The following is a 24,693-nucleotide window of genomic DNA, read 5'->3' as shown; positions in this document are numbered from 1 at the left end:
CCCCATGCCCTGTCCTCCTATATTATGTGTGTTAATTGTAATGCCCTCTTATTCCCCTTCTCCCTCCCTTCCCACCCATCCTCCCCATTTCCTTTCCATTTGGTAACTGTTAGTCCATTCCTGGGTTCTGTGATTCTGCTGCTGTTTTGTTCCTTCAGTTTTTGCTTTGTTCTTATACTCCACATATGAGTGAAATCATTTGGTACTTGTCTTTCTCCACCTGGCTTATTTCACTGAGCATAATACCGTCTAGCACCATCCATGTTGTTGCAAATGGTAGGATTTGTTTTCTTCTTATGGCTGAATAACATTCCATTGTGTATATGTACCACATCTTATTTATCCATTCATCTACTCATGGATGCTTAGGTTGCTTCCATATCTTGGCTATTGTAAAAAGTGCTGCAATAAACATAGGGGTGCATATGTCTTTTTGAAACTGGGATCCTGCATTCTTAGGGTAAATTCCTAGGAGTGGAATTCCTGGGTCAAATGGTATTTCTATTTCTAGTTTTATGAGGAACCTCCATACTGCTTTCCACAAAGGTTAAACTAGTTTACATTCCCACCAGCAGTGTAGGAGGGTTCCCGTTTCTCTACATCCTTTCCAGCATTTTTTATTGTTTGTCTTTTCGATGTTGACCATCCTAATTGGTGTAAAGTAGTCTGGTAGGTTTTATATTATAGAAACAAACACTGGGGAGACCAGAAATGGGAAGAGATGGGGTTCTTTTCAGAGAGGCACACAAAATTCTTAAACCTGGTACTCCTAATTATTCTTTCAGACTTCTTCCCTGAATTTTTGGTAGATGTTTTTGTTTTGACACTCAATATTAACTAAATCTGGACTTTGTCCTGAACTGGGCAAAGTATAAGAGTCCAGCACATAGTGGGATGTACCAGCACAGCAATTAGTAGTAGCTGCTAGGTTAACAACAGTTTTTCAAGCACAATCTGGAGAAAAACTACACAGGATTCCTTAACCAGTACATTGTGATTTACCAGCTTTACCAACATACTTCATTGCTATTTAATTATTCTAAGCATAGCAAGGCAGGATGAAAGAATTTTAATAAAAACAGCCCATCTTGGAAGTTTCTCAAATTCAGGGTAAATTTTAAAACAATCAAAATAACTCAATCTAATTATAAACCACAACCTAAAATATTCAGAATTGAAGGTGTTTAAAGTATTAGAAATTACAAAATGGGTTGATTAAATCACAAATAAATGCATCTTTATCTCAATGTTGTCATTACATTGATTTATATGCATCCAATCATTTCTCAAAATCATCACTGTAAAGAAAATACATCTTATATTACTAAATCAAATGGCTGTCAGTCTGTAAACAACAGACCAATTCCCACATATCACATTTGCTTTCTTGTGTTGAATACTGAAAATAAATGAACCAGAAAAAAAAAAAGGCAGACTCAGTGTCTGTCTGCCAATCTAACCACAATCTTGTACCAAGTGAAATGTGTCTCTAAGCACATCCTTTGGGGAACAGATATGATCATGACTTTGGTAAACTGCTTGAAAAAATTAGTCCAGAAAGCATATCATTTTAACCCACGGTTAACTATTAAAAATGCAATTATCTTTAAAGAAGCATCCATAAACTTCTGAATGATATTAAGTAGCATGGAATTACAGATTTCAGGTAAATTAGATTTGCCTTCTTTCAAACAACCTGTTTTCTCTAAAAAGCAAAATGAAGAAATTGAACCAATTACAAGATGTTCCATTTTAAACAGTAAGAGAGTGAACAAATAAAGGCATATCACTCACCCCAAGCCAAGAAACAAACAGCCAAGCATCTGGTCTCTCAAGATCAACCGCTCGCCTAACAGCACCATGCTATGCCAAGTTCAAGTTCAATATACCATGGATAGGATGTATACAATTCTAGTATGATTCATGACAAACTGCATGTCTGTATGAACTAAAGTATTCATATTGGATTGTTGTTCAAAGAGGACTGAGGGCAAATGAAGAAATATAAAAGCTTCTCTTTCAGCTATATCCAATTGCATGCATGCACTGTAAGCTTCCCTAAAAGAACAACACTGAATTACAGTGTCAAGCATGTAAGATAACCCCACTCAAGCCTGTCTTTATGATTTCACAAGTCCGCCTTTTTCTTTCTCCTTCCATTGTTTAAAATTCTTTGATCCATCCCTCTAACCCTTGGCCTTTGAACATTATTCTTGACTTGAAGTTCAGACACAGAATTCTCATCTAAACAATTCCTTCAAGAATGGGTATAAAAGCACTCTAACACCAGGATAAAGCTCTAACTTAGCAAGTTTGCTCTTTCCTTAACTCCTTATTGTAACTATCAAGAGTAAAAAATGGGAGAGAAAAGGGTACCTATGAATCTTTCTCAACATACCATCCTCCTCTATCCAACCATCGTTCCTTGCCCAAGGATGCAGTTCAGCCTCAGGCTCAAGGTAAAATGCTTTTACCTTGAAGAAAATGCTTCCACCATGAAGAACTAACGCTAGCATATAAACTTCCTCATACAGCAACTAGGTTAGGTCATCTATAGTGTGAAGTACTAGCGGAAACAATCAACTCTTTATTTAAACTGGGACTACAGCTACCTAGAGAATATATGTTTATAGCCTCTGTGTGTACATCAACCTATATACAGGTTCAATTATCCCAAATACTGCAAAGCCAAAGTTTAGTCTTCACAAAACTTAATTTTAGTCTTAATGCCTAATTTCACATGTGCATATTAAGGAAGATTCTTTTTGACAAAGATTTCATGAAAATCTCCTATTAAAATCACTACAGGAAATTCAACCTTTGCTTACATCACAAGTTTTGTAGACTTGTATTGAAACTCTAGAGACTTCTGTTTTACTATAAACTCAACTTCATGAAATACTTGTTCCAGGAGGAAAACAGAGGAGTTACACTGTGGAAGGAATATTTGTCTGATGTTTCCTGAACTCATGAAAGATATTTATGCGAACTTACCTGATCCTGCGCTTTAATTTTCCAAGACAAGGATGAGGGAGGGCGAAAACTTCCCTTTGCAGAAAGCATTTGTCAGCACAGTTGCTTTGGAAGCTAGGTGGTGACCCAGTGAAAAGCCAGCTTTCTACCCAATGGTAAGGGGGACTAGTGCAATCATCTCTTGAGGTGTAATTCACGTTTGGAAAATGGCTTTCCATTGAGAAAATGTGAGTTGTACTTTCAGAGTCATAGGATAAATCTAATGGTTTTATAAACAAAACCTTACAGTCAGGTAACCTTCCTACCATCCCAGAATATGGCACTTTCCATTAAATACCAGCTCTGAAATATTGCCAGTTTACTTGAAAAGACTATCTGTAGAATAAGGTGACCAAATAATGCAAGACAGAACACAAAACATAGCATCTTCTTCTTAGATTAAGAGGCAAGATAATATTTTTTATGAATATAGCTCATTGAATATATAATACATAATTATTCTCAATTGTAACAATGGAACCAAATACAAGAATACAATCTACATAAGTGTCAAAAAGAATCTGAACACGACATTAACGGGCCAATGCTGGCACTCAAATTTATCAACATATACCTAACAAAACTTTTAAAAAACATACTCAATTTTCATATTCTCTTATAGAGGGTTTGGCTCAATGTCTCTTATTCTGACTGTTTTCAGTTAATGCATTTATTGGTATAGAGAAAAATTCACTCAACCTCAAATCAGGGGATATGAATTTACATCTCCTGGCTTTGACACAAGCTAATAGATTTTGGAAAGGCTGCCTCTGGCTTCTCATCAGAAAATATGTAACCCCAAACAGTTGTCCTGGGAAGTAAGCAGTGTCGTATGCAAACAGTGCTCCATAAATGGCATTTACACGTAAGAGATTATTTCGCTGTCTAGTTGAGTACCTGGAATACACTATGCATTCAATAGATGAACAGACACAACCAAAGCAATTACACTAGTTTTGCTCCTCTTGAATATTCTATTTCACAATATGAACATTTGAGAACTGGTTTTGATAAAGTCATTTATTTGGAAATTCTCATTTGAGCACATCTCAGAAATTCTCCAAGTGACTAGTGTTCAACAAAACTTGTCAAAATAAATTGTAAATTTTTACCTTACAGATAATTTTTAAAAAAATACCCATGTAACCTTTACACAAACTGATCCAGTTCCGAAGCAGTGATTCTTAAATATTAACATTCAAGAGTCACCTGGGAGTCTTTAAAATTCAGATTTTATTTCAGTAGATATAGGATTGGGCTTCAGTGTCTGCATTTCTAATAAGCTCCTAGGTGGTAACAGTGCTGCCTAAACCCATTAAGGTTTTATGCCCGGCATGCATAGGTGGTCCAACATGGAAAAGATGTACTAATGAAGTCTGTTACACTAACAGAATAAAGGACAAGAGTCGTAGGATTTTAATCAATGTTGGAAAGGATTTGATCTAGGTAATTTGCCACCCTGTTAGCAAAATGTATTAGTAAGTGAGGAACAGTATCCAAAATTCTACATTTAGTGAAGAGGATCAAAGTATACCCAACACAAATGTCCGCACAAGAAAGTAAAATATGAGAGATGCTCCCATCTAAATTAGGAAAGCACAGGATACCTATTATACTGCTACTATTTACGTACTGGAGTTTTTAGTCAATGCAATGAGAAGAAAAAAATGCTAATCAAGAATATACACAGGAAAGGAAAAGAAAATTAATGGTTTTTACTGGAGATTATATAACTCTACATGGAAAAGCCAAGAGAGCCAATTTTTTTTTAACTATTAGAATTAATAAGACTTTGGCAAGATTTCAAGTATAAAAGCAACAAAAAACAAAATATGTTTAAAATCTCTAATAGAAAAAACCTTAAAATGTCTAAGAAATCTTAAAAAAAATTATTGAAGGACATAAGAATAACTGTAATAAATGGAGTGAGTTTCATGTTTCTATTATGGATATATCTAAATTGAATGTCAAATATTCCCCAAATTATTCTGTAAATGAAAAAAATCCAATTATTTAGAACTGATACTGAGTCATTCATTTTCAGAGAGAAAAACAAACATCTCAAAGATCTTTCCCTTCCTAGAAAGAGCTGAGCCCATTCCTGCCTCAGGGCCTTTCCACTTTCCATTACTTCTATTCTATCTCAAATGCTCCACGCATCAGTTTCTGTGACTGCTGGCCTAGTCTCACTCCTTGGATGTCAGTTAAAAAAAAAAAAAAAAAAAAATCCCTTCCCTTTTTTATTCAACATACATATGCACACACACACACATGCATACCCCATGCACCGGACTATCCCATCATACACCTCAAGCCTTCCATCTCTGCTACCTGCTGTTTGGCATGCCCATCCGAACATAAGCACCATCACTGCAGGAATCGTGTCTCTCCTGTCATTGCCAGGGTCTGGCATACGGCTTGGCACGCAGGCTTGTTGTTGAGATTTTTGAGCATGTTCCTGAAGACACAGTGTCTAATTTCACTATTATCTATCATCTAAAAGTCTAAGTAGTTGGTTAGTTACACACACACACAATGCAGTATGCAACCATTAAAATGGTACTGCTGAAAAATTAGGGACAGCTGTTAAAATATGTTAAAATGTAGAGCTCAATCCCATTTGTAATCAAATTTATATATACAAAAGACATAGGGATACACACACTTCTTAGAATGATTACCTCTCATAACATGTTAAGTGATTTTAATGTTTTTGTTTTTACATTTTCTAAAATCATGAATTATTTTTAATAAGGAAAACCCAAAAGGGGTGTGTTATTGCATGTGTGTACATTTTAAGGATACAGGCCTCTTCACTTCCCAGCTTTGTTATTATGTTGTCCCAGTGTATATAAACTCAGAAAATAACTAAGAATTATACCAGTGAACCAACAAGTCCTGCAGCTCAGTGCTGTCTGCAGAAATCCACTTAATCCCTTACATGACTGCTCTTTAAGAAAATGCAAATGTGAAGTGAAATGAACTATTCAGTGTCAGTATTTGTCCTGTAAAAATCAAGCACAATTCAGGAAGACTAACTTCTTCCCTTTCAAGTTAGAAACAACAATAAAACCTCCCTAAACTTTTGTTCTGGTAACAGAGGAAGAGCGGGGAAGAAAATGTTTTATTGTTATCTCATTTCAGGATCTCTAAGAATGTTAGATTTCTACAAGGGATAGAGCTCATCAGTTTCCATGGTTTTTTCTATCATTCATGTATGCAAATGTAAACCCTAAACAGCATTAACCTGTAACCACTAGACGGTGATCTTGTGGCCTGGCAGCTCAGCCCTCTATCACTGGTCTCCTTCAACCATAAAGTTTAATATGATGCTCAATTCATCTTAATGATTTAATTAATAAAACAAGTACTTTACAACTGAGCATCATGCAGTTCAAACACAGAGCTATTAAACTTTTTTTTTTTAAAGGCCAAAACAAAGTAAATTCTGGGTTTTGTATTATACCTGTATACTCAAATTTAACTGAGGTGAGGGATGGATTAATACAATGAGAATTCCAGCACTAATGCTAATTTTGAACTCCCTTCTGTATGGTCTTTTTAACCAGTCCAGAATGGAAAGAATCACTACCAGGAATTGCCCTGAGGCTTTTGGTTCAGGTAACTGACCACTACCCTTCAGCCAAAGGCTGAGGAAGGGCAATACACTGGTCCCTCGTTCTCAGCCACCACACGCCTGCCTCTGTGGTCCCTGGTTGAGGATGGACTAGGGCCTGAACTCTGATTTGGAACAATCTAGGGTGAAGCTTTATCCTGACCCCTACAGTTTCCTTTCCCACATCAGAGCCAGTGCATTGGCATAAACACTATTTCACTACAAAAGAAAACTGGTGAACTTCCTTTAAAATGACTTCTAATAAGCCCAAACAAGGCATACCTATAAATCGTGATTTGGAATATTAATAGTTCCAACCCTGGAAGACTACCATGTTGCATTTTTCCAACCACAGATATAAATTGTTAGTCATCTTTTTTCTTTCAGGAAAATATCCTTACTATAATAAAATACATGTCTTTGAAGTCCTTTGCAAGTAAATGGCCGACAATTTCAGAATCACTGTTAGTATCGTTTAAAAGTAAGACATCATATAATTTACCATTTGCATAGGATATTTCTTCAATGGCATTTTAAGGAAATTCCAAGAATTTTGGTATAACTAGAGTATGTAGTATTAAGTATTATCAACTATTAAACTTGAATAGGGTGACAGAAGGCACACAGACCTTAACATGGGTATTTTACATGTTTTTCTTGCTTAAGTGGACTCTCCAACAAGTAGTACTGTCTCATTTGAGGAGGAATCATGTTTATCTGTATTAATATTCATATTAAAGCACTGGATATGCAAATTTTGTTGTACGATCATTTCTGAAAATAGAAATAAGAGTCACCAACCCTGGTTACCTCAGGAGCTTGGATATTCTTTGGTGGCGGAGTCCCCCTGATATGAGACTTTTGTCAGAAGCAATTACATAGGTAATTTACAAAACTATAAATTAAAGCTACAAAAAATGTTTTCTTATTTCTGAGGATGGAGGAAATTAGTATTCACTTCTGACAAAATAAATCAGTTCTGTGATGATCTCAGCACTCACCAAAATAAAATTGCTGAAGACTGGCAATAAAAATTAATTTGACTTGTCATTTTTTTTTCCCCCTGCTACTGCACCCACCAAACTAAAAGAAAACACCTAACAAAATGGTCTGATTGGGAAATAATGGCCAGAATCTAGAATTTGCTGTCCAATTAATTCCCTCTCTAGTAACTTCACTATACTGGCAGGGACAGTTAATGGATTTATAACATAAATGCTGCTTTAACACTGACTTAAGTAACTTAATGTGTCCAGATAAACAAATTGGTTATTCAGAGTCTTGCCATCTGTTAACAGCAGCCCTAATCATCTTATCTTTCACTGGAGGTTTACCTACTATTAAGTAGCCTGAAATATTATAACATTTCAGCAATCAATACCAATTAAACCTTGAGTTACTTAGGTTAGCACTATGAATTTTTGCCAGAACTATCACTTACAATAACCATAGATGAAAAGATTATCTAACCACAATAAGGCCTAAAAATCTGTTAGTTTATCCTATTATCTAAAGATGCATAATATTAAAATGAAAATAGGTCAATTGCAAGTTTTTAAAAAATAACTCCCAAAGAATTTCAAAGACCGTGTTAGCTTAAGGAAAGGAGAATATGTTATGATGTGACAGCCCTCAGTCTATTGCCTCTTGGTGACAAATCCACCCTTCTTTGCCTGCTTTTGAAGAGGAGAGCTGAACACTGGGAAGTATTGCTCTTTTGCAGGAAACATGTTAAGCTTTGTCAGTAGAGGATACTGGAGGGAACACTGCAAGAGGAAGGGGCTGTCTTTCCTGGTTCTAATGTGCCTGCATTTGTTTCTTCTTGTTCCTATCACCCAGCTACATGCAGCACAAACAAGGGACATACAATACTCCACTCCAGCCACATGTCCCAAGCCAGACACACAATGAACTCACAGACCCACCTCAGCACAGTAAATACATGGCCTCCTGATGTGGGCACCCCAGGCCTTGCATCCACTCCATGTTCCCCACTCCGCTGAGCATGTTCCCATTACCCAAATTCCTGTGTGTACCCACCCACCAGTCTCGGCCTGCCTGAATTCCTGAGTGGGGTTCCCTGCCTGCCAGATTCTGCCACCCATGATCTGAGGTTGGGGGTTCTGCTTGCCGGACAACTGAGGACCAGCCCTGGGCTGGACTACTCGGTAAACTGACATCCAGTGAGGCGCAACCATACTTTCTACACTGCGGCCTGAGTCCCAGCCTTTGTGAGGGGGCCTGCTTTCCAAGTTTATTCTTTTCATGGTTCATTAGGGTGCTATAATGCCATATACTAGGTGGCTTAAACAACAGAAATTCATTTTCTCATATATCTAGAGGCCAGAAGCCCAAGGTCAAGGTGTAAGCGAGTTTAGTTTCTTTCGAGGCCTCTCTCCTTGCCTACAGATGGCCTTTTTCTATGTCCTCACATGGTCTTTCCTCCACGTGCACACATCCTGATCTGTCATTGAGAATGTTCTTATCTCCTCTTCTTGTAAGGACACCCATCAGACTGGATTAGGGCCCATCCTAGCAGCCTCATTTTAATTTTATCACCTGTAGAGACCTTATCTCCAAATACAGTCCCATTCTGAGGTATGGAGGTTTAGGATTTCAATATGTGAATTTTTTTTTTTTTACCTGTACCACTTGGGTACTCGCTCATCCCATTAAGACACTGAAGGTCTACTCTTTTGTGATTAATCCTGATATTTTTCTTCAAGTTACTTTGTGATTTCTGCTTCCTGACTGAACCCTTTCTGATATACATTGATGGTACAGTCATGTTTGAACTGGGGACCCCCACATTCTTTGTTCATATTTTTATAATTTCAGCATTCCTGTAGTTTTGTATCTTTCTGATTTAGAAATAAAATGTAGTTTTGCAGAATTATAGTTTAGTTCCGTTGAATTCTCTGCCTCTTGTTCATCTTCACCACCACAACTTTATCAATAAGGACCATGAGACCCTGTGGAATAACATTAAGAAACCGTAACAGCAGCTTTACATACTGCTAAACCGACAAGACATACAGATCCATTTCCATGATACCAGGGAAGACCCAGGCAGATACTGGAAGGTGTTGCTTTCACGTAGGAAGAGTAAGATGTCCAACTATCTCCTCCTTAGATACAAACTGAAGTTATCATAAATGTAAAGCGAACAGAATTCAGGCAACTCTGAAGAAAGGCACACTATCTACCTGACACTTTCTGGAGCCCCATTTCAATAAAACTAAGATACTGAGTACTTTGATGGAAAGGATGATTTTAAGATCTCAGTCTCAGCACTAGTCGTGCTCAGTATTACCAGACTGGTTGCTGTTAATGTATTTCCAGGAGGAAGAGGGGAGAGCTAGGAGATACAGGCTTCTTTACCCTTAATTTTACATATGCAGTTATGATATGCAGATACGTGCATGTGTAGAGGGAAGTTCTGATAATTCCTGTAATGTTTAGGACTGCAGGCTGCTCATCGCAGTGGGAGAGGACACCAGGGGCTCCTGAGCGCTCGGCAAGGCTCTGTCATCTTGTCACCCAAACAAAGGTGTTTGCCGTTAATAACTCACTAAGTTCTATATTTGTTTCAGGTGGTTTTCTGTGTATGTACTGCATATTGTTTTGTATCACAAAAAAGTTTAAATAACTAAAATTGCAAGATTAAAAGATGGCACAAGTCTCTGAAAAAAATATGCCTTATAGCCTAGTATGAAGCAGCTTTGTAATGTGATATTTTAAAAATACCTACAAATATGAACTATCAAGTCATGAAAAGACATGGAAGAAACTTAAGTCTGTATGACTAAGTGGCTTTTTATATATAGAAATAAAGAAGCTTAAGGACATTTTATTACATTACATTGTCCTAAGTAGGACTACTGATTAGGGGGATTGTTAAACCAAAGACACTCATCTTTTATTGTATAACCTACTCAATCATTTAGATGATTTACTGTTCCTTTTTCCTCTCAAGATTTCCATATTCTTGGTCCTCAGTTAATTGGGGATTTCACTTATTTCCTTTCCCTCTTGTATATTTCCTTTCATGAAATTTAGTAGACTTAAGTCCCAAAGGACTCAATATCTGTATCAATAATTTGCTCAGTGATTTCTGAATCAAATCAATTCTCCATCTACAAGATAGAAGCGATATATCCATGAAGGTTGTATATATGCTGATAAAGAATTGTTTTAAAGGATGTTAATATGACATTGATAAAAACTTCAAAAAAAACCCAGAAGTAGCAATTACTTCTAGTTAGCTATCAATGTAATACTTTGAATAAATGCTAAAAGCTAAAAAGTCTGTTAGATAATAAATGTAGAAAGCAAAAGAAAATGAGTGTAAGAACTTTCTAACAAGGGAATTACAAGTATTAAAAAACACTTTTATCGAGGTGGGGTGGTGTGGGAGTTGTACCCTTGACATGGCCAATTTATCCTCAGAATCTTTCCACAGAACCCAGCACACAGTAATTCATTCATTCAATATTCCAGTGCTTACTGTTTTCCAGGTATTACAGATTAGACACTAAAAATAAAGAATAGTTCTATTGCTAGTAAAACTGTCATTTTTAAAATATAGTATCCTATAAACTTACTCTCCAGGGAACATTAAATGTTTGTTATGCAGCCAAAAACCTACTGGACATGTTCAGTTGGCTCTCAATGTACTGTTTGTCCACCGTTCCTTGGGCCTCCTACAGCTGGGAGTCAAGTTCTCCTAGTGTTACATCCCATAGGGAATGCAACAGGAAAAGTTATGAGAGGACCAAGGACCTCCCTCTTTCCATTCTTCCTCCTCCACGGACATTTTAAAGCAGCATAGGCAGGGTGCAAAAGTTTAAATGTCAACATTATCTTAGAGAAAAGCAAAAGCTAATTATGTCACTATCAACACATCAAGTCCCTTCTGACCCACCCTGCAAGACGTAGCCAATACCCACATTTGTGTACTTTTGTTCTCTACCCAATCCCAGTTAACACAAAGCAAAATCAAGAAGAACCCTTACAAGCCCAATTTCTGGAATTATATGAACAGCCTATACTCTATCCATTTTATTAGTAATCATTACCTTTCAGTCTTTTTGCTAAGCTACTACAAAGTTATATAAACTCATTTCAAACTGTTTATTACCTATAAATGGACTGTGTATAGTTCTAATAAAAAAATACTCAAAAACTACTATCACCGGTAAATTACCTAAGAGACTTTCAGGTTCAGAAGTTGTCTTGAAAACTGAACTTGATAAAAAAGTTGGACTTGAGTAAATAAATGCTTGGAAGCTACAAATGGGCATCTGACACTGTCTTTGCAGAATGTATAAAACTGCAGAATTCTGCAGAACAGCCTTGTCTCAGTTACTTTTTAGGGCTTCATCTGGTAACACCATTTATAGTATAGCCACACACACACAAAAAAGACAGTTGGTATTGGGAAATACTTAAGGAATAGGTGGTGCTTCTTTTTAAGTTACAGATGCACTAGATTCCCATTTTTGCAAATACCTTCCCATAATGCTGAAAATTAATGCATCCATAAAAATGTTAGCCAGTTAGAAATGAGAGGACTTTGTAAACATTTATGATCCATGCTTGTTTTCATTGTTATGTTTTTTAAGAGTTTTAGGTACATAAATTTGAGGGGAGAATATGGAGGCTTCCCTTATATCCCCTTTCCCCCAAATGCACAGCTGTCCTTATCGTGAACATCCTAAACCAAGAGTGGTTACAACTGATCAATCTACACTGACATCATAATCAACCAAAGGCCAGCTTACCTTACGGCTCTCTTTCAGTATTGCTCGTTCTGTGCATTTGGACTAATGTGTAATGATACACACCCCATCATTACGGCATCAGAGTATTTTCACTGCTCTAACAGTCCTCTGCTTTGCCCATTCATTCCTCACCCCACCCCTCCATCAACCACTGATTTAACAATCTCTAGTTTTGCCTTTCACAGAATGTCAGAGTTGGAATCATACAGAAGTCTTTTCAAATCGGCTTCTTTTACTTAATATGCATTTAAGATTCCTCCATGTTTTTATGGCTTGATCATTCATTTCTTTTTAATGTTGAATAATATATCACTGCCTGGATGTGCCATGGTTTGTTTATCTATTCACCCACTCCAGGACACTTTGGTTGCTTCTAAGTTTGGAAAAGTATGAGTAAACTTGCCATAAAAATCCACGTGCAGGTTTCTATGTGACATGTTCTACCAAATACTTTAGGTAAATATGAAGGAGAACAACTGCTGGACTGTAAGAGTACATTCAGTTTCAGAAGAAACCTCCAAATGGTCTTCCAACGTAGCTGTACCATTTTGTGTTCCCATCAGCAATGAATGAGAGCTTCTACTGTTCCACATCCTCACCAACATTTGGTGTTACCAGTGTTCCAAGTTTTAGCCATTCTAATGGGTATGCAATAGGATCTTGTTGCTGTTTTAATATGCATTTTCCCCAACATTTTTGTTTTTAAAATTACTTCGCTAATGAATGTATAGGGATGTGGAGGCAAATAAATCATGTTATTCCCATTCTAAAGCTGAGGAAAAATGAGACTGAAGAAAAGCAAACTGCAAATCACAATTCTGAAAAGCAAATAACAAATCATATAGCTAGATGTGGAAGCTGACCAAGTCTAACAGTACCAAGCTATTCTGCTTCCCAATATCTTGCTAAGTATTTTGAAAGAAAAAAAAAGCAGGGACTATTTTGGGTGGTAATAACATGATTAGCAAAATCCTAAAGAGAAATAAGGAGACTTAACCACATGAGCAAATGACATGAAATCTTCTCAACTTAATAAAGACCCAAACAAATGTATACTTGTGAAATATCAAACGAAATACTCTATAAAATCTATAATGGGCAGGTCAAACTGTTGTAGTGTGTCCTATAAGTTAGGAATGGTATTTTCGTGTTTAAATAGTTTTAAAAAATTAAGTATTATGACACATCAAGATTACATGAAGTTAAAATTTTAGTGTCCATAAAGTTTTCTCAGAACATAGTCACACCATTCATTTGCATACTATGACTGCTTTTGCACCACAAAAAAGAAAGTCAATAATGAGACTCTGGCCTACAAAGCCTAAAACACTTATGATGTATGTATGCATGCTCATACATATAACCAATTGGCTCTTATGATTATATGGTTTTAAAAACAGCAACCATTGCACTATTGTTTTTATTATAAAAGAAATTGCTGTGAATCAAGAAACTATGAAGTCAACCATCAAACAGGAGTTCATTAAATTTGTTTTTTTGGTTAAATAGAAACTTCCTTTAGACACTTTTGATTCACGATTTGGTTTTTAATAGTCTGGGTCAGTTCCACAGTTTTTACACAAAGCTTAAAACACAAATTAGCAACATGAAGGGAGAGGGGGGACTAAAGTAGGCAAAAATCCAAGATACAGTTAAAATGGAAAGGAGGCTAAAAAAAAGACCGTTTTGTATAGACTTTGCAGCATATCTACAATAAAGTGGTTTAAATACATTACTCCTGCAACTCATTATCATTCTACACAAAATGCATGGGTTTGCTTTCCCTAATCAAAATTGTTAATAGAGTCAAACTACAAAGCTCACATACCAGAGATGTACTTCCTAAACTAACCTCAAGTGCTAATTTGTTTCTAGCAAGTATGCTCAAGAATAAAGTTGTTCAAATGATTATGCTTTGACCTCACATCTGGAGAGATTGCTAAGAGCTAATTTCAAAACTGTACCCGCAGAAAAGTTCATGCACAATTTGTAACAGAAAATCAAAACATTAACCCTCATTTTGAAGTCAATGAAAATAGGTAATTATTCCTGGTCTTGGGCAGAAGGAAGAAGTACTCTAGGAGCATATAAACATGGAAAAATATCAGAAATATACCTGAACAAAAATAGCCAGGCTAGTGAAAAATACCCCCAAATTCATAGTATATTCTAGAGAATCATTAGATTTTGAAAAGGCTAATACAAAATAAACCCATCTGAGTTTCCACATGATTGTAAAACATCAATTACTATCTCTAAACTAACAGTCTTTGATAGAAAAATAATTTTCCTCTTAACTCTCAGCTCCAATTGAAATCATTCTGCTTAGGAATTAACCAACTGAGTTATTGTTTCCAGAAAGAAAAGGTAATGAGATTCAACTTTCTCAAAGGTTACATTTTATTAAAACTTTACAGAAATCACTTCATATCACAGTTCGTGCTTCAAAAAACTCAATCCCAATCAAGTAGAGAAGAAATTGCTGTGAGATGAGATGTTTAATTGCACAATGCCATTTTAGGAGAGAAAAACAAAACTTCCTTTGCCCTCAGTTTCTCCGTTCTGTAAAATGCATAATCTAGAACCTGACTCCTCTAAGTCTGCGGTATTAAATGACAATGTTAACACAATCTTAGCACCTAAATAATAGATCATTTTTGATACAGCCATAAAGTCTCAATACAGAGAATGAAAAGGTAGCCAAAAGAGGTAATATTTTAAGTTACGTAAATAGTATCTTTCTTTCTTAGATTTTAAGAGCACTCACTAGGCAGTGTTCTGACTTTGAGATGCATACAAATTCCCTGGAGATCTTGGCAAAAATACAGATTCAAATTCAGTAGGCTTGGAGTAGGATCCAGGATGTCTGAATTTCTAACAAGCACTGAGGAGGTTGGTCCTGCCTATCCAGTCTGAGTAGCAAGACCCTATGGGTGGAGATCAGCCCCAAATCAGAAGGGCTATTTGGTTGCCAAGAACGGAAACTCCACTGAGAGTTCACTCCAGAAATTTAACAAAATATAACCTGAAACAGACCTAACTCAGCAGCGGGGTTTGAGAAAGCCTCTTTTTCCCACTTGGTGCAGTCTGTCCTCCTCTTTCTCCTCTACCCAGGTCTCTCGCCATCTACTGCAGTAGGTAAACCTCAGACTAAGGGGAGTGGGGGCTGGCAGTTTTGCTGTACCTCCCTCAGTGGGGAGCTCCAGTTTCTCCCTTAGCCTGTAGCTTGCATAGGCAAAAGGCACAAGCTTGTAATTACCCAGTCTCAGCCTCAATGTATCCTCTTGCCCCTTGATCTTGAGTTAAAGGAATTATCAACTTTCCTGGTCTCTTTAACATCCATCATTGAACATAAAAGTTAGGAAACAGTGATAATAAAGGTGATAATGAAAAAAACTGAGTGGTTCCATTTATCATTCACTTCCTACAGGAATCACCCAAGTATTTTTACCGTTCCTATTTCATTGGCAAAATGACCAAAATTTAGGGAGAGTAAGAAATTTGTGCAAGGCCACATAGCTAATAGGAATTAAGTAAGGTCCATTAAGTTATAAAGTCCATGCTCTTAACAAATACACCCTGAAACATCTCTTGCATGGGCACTAGTGAATCTGAACTCACAGGCAATATCACAGTTGTCCTCAAACCTTTGACAGCAAAACAAAATAAAACAATGACACTGAATTTTTCCACTGTGATAGACCTCATTTCAATTAAGAATTACATATACTTTCATGTTTAAGGACTATTTGCACTTACTTTCTCTATCTTCTGAACTTTTTTCTATTGGGTTACTATTCCTTGTTTTTAGGATCTCTTTACAAATCAAGATTAGTCCTTATTCTGTGTCTGTGACATGTGGCAAAAATTCCCAGTTTGAATATTTTTATTTTGATTATGTCTTTGGCCATGCAAATATATTAATGTCTTCTTTTAACTGCTTCTGGGTTTTGAATCTTATAAAGGAACGCTTTCTCTACTAAATGCTTGTATTATTTCATTTTCTGTATTTAGATTTTATTCTGAATTTTGTATTCTTGTGTATTATGTTCAGAAACAAATTTAATTTTATCTTTTTCTATATGGCTATCCAGTTGTTGCAATGCTATTCCTTAAAAAGTCCATTTTTTCCTTACTGATTTGACGTGTCACCTTTTTCATATACATTTTTGACCAATGAAAAATACAGACATAATCCAATATCAAAAATCTAAATAATCCAGATGCCCTTCAACAGCTGAATTAAAAGCTCAAGGTAGAAAAACAGCAAGAATAGCTAGAGAAAACACAGTAATTGGGTGAAGGGGAGGCTTGTGCAGCTGTAACACATTAATTATGAAGTCTTTAGGATTAAAAATTCTGACAGTATTACAAATATGTTTACATTTGATCCAGAAACCGTATCTCTAGTATGTTCCAAAACATACTGGCAAGAAGTCATAATAAGCCAAAGCACAAGAAAATTGTGTCATTATTTCTAAGAGCAAAAAAAACTGGCTCATCCATTCAGTGTAATGATTAAGATCTCTAAGACCTCTACAAAGACCAGTCTTTGTAGCATGATCTCTAGGAAAACTGTAATTGTCCCAAGGTAACTCTTTCTTCATGGGTGGGCATGAAGGGGAGATTTAAATGACAGAAAACATATTTCCAAAAGAAACAGGATAAAACAATTATTAACATGGCTGTACAGAAAGGGGAAAGAGACAGGGTTGGAAAACAAGATTTGTGAATGTACCTTACTATACAGTTTGTTTTGAAAACAATTTTTGAATTTTTAAACTTACTTTTATTTAAACTCTTTACTGAGATGATTTCAGAATCACCTGCAGTTGTGAGAGATAATACAGAGCTCTAATGTCCACTTTGCCAGGTGCTCCAATGTTAACATTTTACAAAATAGTATAATACCACAACTGGTATACTGACACTCATACAACCCATCTATCTAAAAATTGTATTCAACATGCACAGACACAGGAATACAAATAAAACTAAGGGAAATGCACCACCCGTAAAGGCTCCTATATCCAGTACCTCAGATAACCACACCACAAGGATTCTTCATGTTGCCCTTTTATAACATCACCCATAGCCTTATTGGCACCTTCCACCTGGTTCCTAAACCCTGGCAAACAATCTGTCCATGATTTCTAAAATTTTATCATTTCAGAAATGGTACATAGAACTTTTTCTTCTGGGAAGATTGAGTAGACTTACTTTTCCCTATTCCTCCCATTAGGTACAACTAAAAACCCTGGACATCATTTATTACGCATAAAAATGGTAAAGAAAAAAAGGCAGATAGGTTAAAAACAGTGGTAACCATTGGTAATTTTAATTCATGTATTCCAGAGTTGAAGTTGAAGATGTAGGAAACCTAGAAATTCTAAAGGGGCCCAAATCAAAAAAAAAAAAAAATAAAAGCCCCAGTAGAAAGCTTCTCTAGCTAGCCAAAGGCAACCCAACAGCACATAAAACATTTAGGCAATACCTCTCTAGTCCAAACACCACAGAAAAAACTATGCTCTATTCCCCACCTTATGCTGGCAGAAATCAAGTGAAGCCTAGAATTCTACCCTCTAACTTTAATAAGGTTCCCCAACACTCCTAGCCTGAGTGGTACCAGAGTAGAACAGGTAAGAAGCTGGTATTCCCACTGAGTAGTAATGAAAACACCCCCTCCTTCTGTGTCAATGGAGACAATATGGGGGGCCAAACCTTCATTCAGCCCACATACAGGAAGGGGGCATCCCTTCCATTGAGATGGGGCAGAGGAGGCCTAGAGAAGACTTAGGACTTTCACTATCATCCAGTGGAAACATTATGGCATCCACAGAAAGGGAGAAGGAGAGGCAGAAATCCCACTCAGCAGTAAGAGCTCCCATCCCCATGGTAACTGAGGCTAAGTGAGGAACCTGGACTTCTACCTTCACCTGCTAGTAATGAGGCAATGCCACTTTCTCCTGCTGGAAGAGTATCAAAAATAGCCAGTTAAAAATACAGTTTAAATAACACCCAGAGTTCATAATATGACAATATCCAAGTTTCAATAGAAACATCAATCATAGCCAAGAACCAGGAAGATCTCAAACTGAATGAACAGAGTCAGTAGATGCCAACACTGAAATATGACAGATGTTAGATTTATGTGACAAAGCAACCATCACATCAAAATATTTCAAGAACAATTGTGAATACATTTAAAACCCATGGAAAAATCTGAAGCCTAAAAGGAATGGGAAATGACAGCAAGGAAATAGATGGCTGGAATGAAATTTTAGGAATTGAAATACATAATAACCAAAATGTAAAACTTAAATGGATGTGCTCAATAGCAGAATGGAGGGGATAGAGAAAAGAATATGAACTAGAAAACAACAGAAAATAATCAATCTGAACAAAGACAAAACAGACTGAAAAGAAAATAACACAGTCTCAGTAACCTGTGGGACCGACTATAACAATCTAACTTTTGTGCCATCAGTCACAGAAGAGAAACAACACTAAGTGGAAGAAAGTTCTAAGAGATGTAATAGCCGAAAACTTCAAATTTTCCATAAGATATAAACCTATAGATTCAAGAAGCTGAGAAATCCCAAACAGAATAACCAAAGACACATAATTAAACTTTTGAAATTTAAGAAAATTATCTTTAAAGCAACTGAGAAACAACCTTTTCTAGGGAAGAAGAAAAAAAAAAAACAAGAATGGATTATCTCATTAGAAACCATGGAAGCCAGAAGTTGCACAATGTTAATTAAATGCTGAATCAAAGAAAATGTCAACCTATAGTCCAATATCCAGCAAAACATCCTCAGGAAATAAAGGGAAAACGAACACAGTTTTAAAAAACAATTTTTTTTTCATAAGTAACCTACCTTACAAGAACAGTTGAAGTGTTTTCTAAACAAAAAAGTGGGGGAAAAAAGAATCACAGAATATCTGGAAGAATTGAATAAAACAAAATGTGCATTTTGGTACAATACAGTAAGCATTCCTTGAGTTTTCTAAATTATGTGTGATGGTTGAAGCAAAAATTAGAATACTGTCTCATGTGGTTCGAAATGCATACAAGAGAAATATTTAAAACATTACAAAAAGGGGACAGGTAGAGGATCTAAAGGGAGATAAGGTTTCTGTACTTTTGTAAAATGATAGCAGACTTTGATAATTTATGTGTATTTAGATATTACCTAGAGCAACCTCATATATATATATATATTTGCCTTATATGTATATAAGGCAAATCTAAGCTCTTTAATGTATTAAAGTAACCCACAGGATAGCAGGATAAAGACAAATGAAAATGAGGAAACAAAAAATGAAACAGCAGACTTAACCTGAATATATAAATAGTTGTATTAAATGTAAATGGTCTAAACACCAATTAAAGACACTGGCAGACCTAACTGGCTATAATAAACTAACTTCAAATATGATATAGGCAATTAAAAGTAGATGTAAGAAGAAGATATCATGCAAACATCAATCAAAGAAAAAGCAGGATTGACTATATGAATATTTGATAAAGTAGACTTCAAGCCAAAAAAAAATTAAGAGAGAGGAGCATTATATAATGATTAAAAAAGCCAATCCATGAGGAGACACCCTAAATGTATGCACCAAAAAAAAAGACTGCAAATATGTAAAGCAAAACTCAAACCTGAAAATATACAAATCTACAATTATAGTTGGAAACTTCAACACTCCTTTCTCAACAATTACTGTAACAAAAAGAAAAATCAGCAAAGTTATGAAAGAATCAACACCACCATCAGCTAATAAGACTTAATGTGAACACTCATCCAACACCAGAATACACAATCATCCCAAGGGTCAGAGCACACACACATCAGGATAGATTATATCCTGGGCCACAAAACAAACTTCAAAAAGTTTGAAAGAGTCAGTACCAGACAGCAGATACTCTCTGACAATGGACTCACACTACATATCAGTAACCAAAAGATAGTAGGAGGAAATTCTCCAAATGTCTGAAAAGTAAGCAGTAATCTAAGTTCTCACCTCAAGAACCTAAAAAAACAAAATCAAACCCAGTGTAAACAGAAAAAAGGAACTTGCAAAAACAACAAAAAAGACAAACCAATGAAAGTGAAATAAATAGGGGGAAAAAATCAAAGAAACAAAACTCTGGTTCTGAGGAATGTGGGTGGGGGGATAATAAAACTGATAAACTTCTAGCAACAAAAATAAAAGATACAAACCATCAATATGAAGAGTGAAATAGAAGATATCACTAGATTGTATAGCCATAAGAAATGAGGAACTATTATCAACTTTACATTCATTTAGTTTGACAGCATACAAAAAAATGTGCCAATTCCTCAAAAAATACAACTACCACAAGTCACCTCATGTGAAACAGATAATCTCAACCCTTCAACTATTAAGGAAACTGAATTCGTCATTTAAAAACACCTAAAAAAGAAATCTCCAGGCCTCAGTGTTTTCACTGGAGAATTCTAGAAAATGAGTAAAGAAGAGAAACCACAATTCTATATACTAATTTTCCCAGAAAACAGGAGAGGAAAATTTCCCACTTTGTAAACCTGGCATTATCCTATTACCAGTATCAAAGGCACTATAAAAAAATTACTATAGATGAAGAACAGTGTCAGGCCGGCCCGCAGGTGCCACAGAAAGCAGTGATGTAAAAGCAGTCTCCAACTGGTCAACAGATTTTAATTCTGGAAGTCCACTTACAGGTTATTGAATAATATAAGACATTAAAGAAAAAAATGGATGAAGATCCAGAAAGAACTAAGCAATGGGAAGGAGGCTATGGAGGAACATGGGAGATTCTTAAAGAAGATGAATCAGGATCACTTAAAGCTACAATAGAAGACATTCTCTTCAAAGCAAAGAGAAAAAGAGTATTTGAGCACCATGGACAAGTTTGACTTGGAATGATGCGTCATCTTTATGTGGTAGTAGATGGATCAAGAACAATGGAAGACCAATATTTAAAGCCAAATAGACTGACATGTACTTTAAAGTTGTTGGAATACTTCGTAGAGGAATATTTTGATCAAAATCCTATGAGTCAGATTGGAATAATTGTAACAAAGAGTAAAAGAGCAGAAAAACTGACTGAACTATCAGGAAACCCAAGGAAACACATAATGTCTTTGAAGAAAGCAGTAGATATGACCTGCCATGGAGAACCATCTCTTTATAACTCCTTAAGCATGGCTATGCAAACTCTAAAACACATGCCGGGACATACAAGCAGGGAAGTCCTAATCATCTTTAGCAGCCTCACGACCTGTGATCCATCTAATATCTATGATCTAATCAAGACCCTAAAGGCAGCTAAAGTTAGAGTGTCTGTTGTTGGACTGTCTGCAGAGGTTCGTGTTTGCACTGTACTCGCTCGTGAAACTGGTGGCATGTACCATGTTATTTTAGATGAAAGCCATTACAAAGAATTGCTGACACATCATGTTAGTCCTCCTCCCGCTAGCTCGAGTTCTGAACGCTCACTTATTCGTATGGGGTTTCCTCAGCACACCATAGCATCTCTGTCTGATCAAGATGCAAAACCCTCTGTCAGCATGGCGTCTGACTTTGGTGTCTGCTCCCCATTTGGCAAGGTCTTACCATCATTTATTTCCATTGGATGCTTTTCAAGAAATTCTCCTAGAAGAACATAATGGAGAAAGATTTTGTTGTGGATGTCAGGGGGAGTTGAAAGACCAACATGGCTATGTTTGTGCTGTGTGTGTTTCCTGTGCGGATTGTGATGTTTTTGTTCATGACACTCTCCACTGTTGTCCTGGTTGTATTCATAAAATTCCAACTCCTTCAGGTATTTGGTTCCAACATATAGTGCACATTGTATGTGTTGAAAATAAATTTGTGACTAAATAAATGTAAATAAAACGATTCTTTAGAAGGAACTCCAATTAAAAGATGAAGAACAATTTGAAAGGAAAATCTGATTTAAGAAACACTTTGCTAAGAAAATGTAGTATTTTATTAAATTAAAATTTTTGTCCTGTCACAGAAATGCCTGGAATTCATTGGAAACTTCATTTAGTTAATTTTGTTTTCTATTATTTTGAGTTATAATGTTCAAAGTCATCATCATACGTTATTGTATTTAAGTTACTTAATGATGATTAAATTGATGTGATAATTTGTTTTATAATTAAAATACAGAATCTGTGTACAGAAAAAAAAATTACTATAGATGTAAAAATCCTTAACCTATCAGACTTCAGGAAGATAGAAAAAGAATTATATGCTATAATTAATTGTTGTTGTTTTTAAAGACACAAGGCAGGTCAATCAATATTCAATTGTGGCTTGTACTGCACAGCTCTTCTATAACTGAGCTCCTTCCAGTAGTTTAATTGAGAGTATTTATGTGCCCCCCCTAGAACTGTGAACATGTTTCTTCTTTCAGTTCTACAAATTTCTGCTGTATTTCAAGGCATCATTGTTTGGTGGGTCACACATAGGGTCATTATGCCTTTATAGTACATTCAACCTTTTATCATTAGGTAATGTCCCTCTTTGTCTCTAGTTTTCTTTGCTCTGAAATCTAACTTACCAGATGTTGATACAGTTGCATTCCCAGTATTTGATTCTTACTTGCTAAAATTTAACTTGCTAGTTTTGTCCTTTTACTTTCAACTTACCCATGGCATTGAATTTAAAACAAGTTTCTTATTGAAGGTAGAATTTTTTTTTTCATTCACTATACCAATCTGTCCATTAATTGGTGCATTTAGAACTTTTAAGGTAATTTAAGGTAATTATTAATATGTTAGTGCTTAAGTCTGTCATGTTGTCTATTTGTTTCCTCTCGCTCTCATCTCCCCCCACCTTTTTTTTTGCCTTCCTTCAGGTTAAACGTATTTTAGAACTCCAACTTGATTTCTTTAATATTTGAATGCATCTCTATAGTTTTTTAATGGTTGCTCTGGATAATATATATGTATTAATTATAATAGTTTAATGAAAAATGTTATCATCTCAAGTGAAGTGTGGAAATCTCACTTTCACTTAGGTCCTTTTGCCTTCCCCACTTTAAATATAATTTTGGGTATTACATGGTGTTATAATTTGTTTCAATAAAGTATGATTTATGAAAGTCATGGGAAGTTCAGTCTCTTGCATGTACTCATTCATGTTCATGCTATTCCTTCTTCCTGATGCACCAAGATTTTTGTTTGTTTGTTTCCTTTATATTTGAAGGACTTTAGTCAATCTTTTAGCAACAAGGTCTTTGTTTTCCTTCAGCTGAGAATGTATTTTATTCCCTCCTTTCTGCTGAAGGATAGTTTCACTGGATATAAAACTTGCAGTTGAGAGTTGTTCTTTTAGCACTTAACATTCCAGGCTTCAAGTCAAGCAATAATCATATGGGTGGTCTTCTGTTGGATGGGGGGATGCAAGATACCTGCCACTGTGTTGTTTCTGACCTAGCTCACCTTTTTATTACATGTTCCTTGATTGTCTCCCATGCTATCTCTTCCAGAGCTAAAGGGTGTAAATAGTTGAGTTTTTTAAGAACTCTCTTCATCTCCAAATCACCATTTTAAAAAGTAAAGTCAAGGAGCACAAGTATGATGGTGCTATTGTGTCCTTCCTCAGGAAGGAGCAGGTCCACTATGACCTGGAACATGCAGCCTGAAGTCAGTTTTAATAACATCTAGGTATTTCCGTCGAAGAGCACTGCCCTCCACTCTACCCCACCTGATCAAGTCTACCTATCATAGTTTAAGGTGATGTATAAAATTTATGACTTGCAGTAGTCAACAACATGCTCTATTTTCCTTCAATGCAAGGATGAAGCAGAGAATCCAAAAACAAACCTTAGAAATGTCCTTCCCTTCACACTTTGAAGAGATACTATATCAATTTCCTTAAACATGTTTTGCAAGGAGAAAGAAATGTGTTGTGAATAACATTACAACATCAACCTTCCATATGCCTACCCTTGCATGCAAACACCACACTCAATTTTTTAATTATTCTGTGGTATGAAGATCAAAGTTAAAAAGGTAGATTCAGCTATCTTTTACATCATATCATGGGAAGACATTATATAAGTTTTGTAGGAAAAGCTTGTCATATAGTTCAACCGTCACGTATAATCTACTTCACTCTCAATGAACTTTAACCTTAACTCACCACCATCTATTAGATCATGTAGTAAATGTATTTTAGAACCATTTAAAAATGTAACTTGAAAGAAGTCTTAAGAAAACAATAGGCCTAGAAGAACAGATGAAATTTATTTTTTAATTT

The 24,693-nt window shown here is 35.9% G+C and overlaps 1 protein-coding gene and 1 pseudogene across 14 annotated transcripts in view; one reads left to right on the top strand and one right to left on the bottom strand.

Moving 5' to 3' along the window:
* CADPS2 (calcium dependent secretion activator 2) overlaps positions 1–24,693 on the bottom strand; it is a 519,662-nt gene that overhangs the window by 444,095 nt on the left and 50,874 nt on the right. The window lies entirely within an intron of this gene.
* Positions 21,032–22,324, top strand: LOC140849865 (general transcription factor IIH subunit 2-like; annotated as a pseudogene).

Source organism: Manis javanica, chromosome 6 (assembly GCF_040802235.1).
Source record: "Manis javanica isolate MJ-LG chromosome 6, MJ_LKY, whole genome shotgun sequence".
NCBI classification, from domain to species: domain Eukaryota; kingdom Metazoa; phylum Chordata; class Mammalia; order Pholidota; family Manidae; genus Manis; species Manis javanica.
The sequence above is the reverse complement of the archived record's forward strand: the minus strand, read 5'-3'. Positions and strand labels throughout refer to the sequence as shown.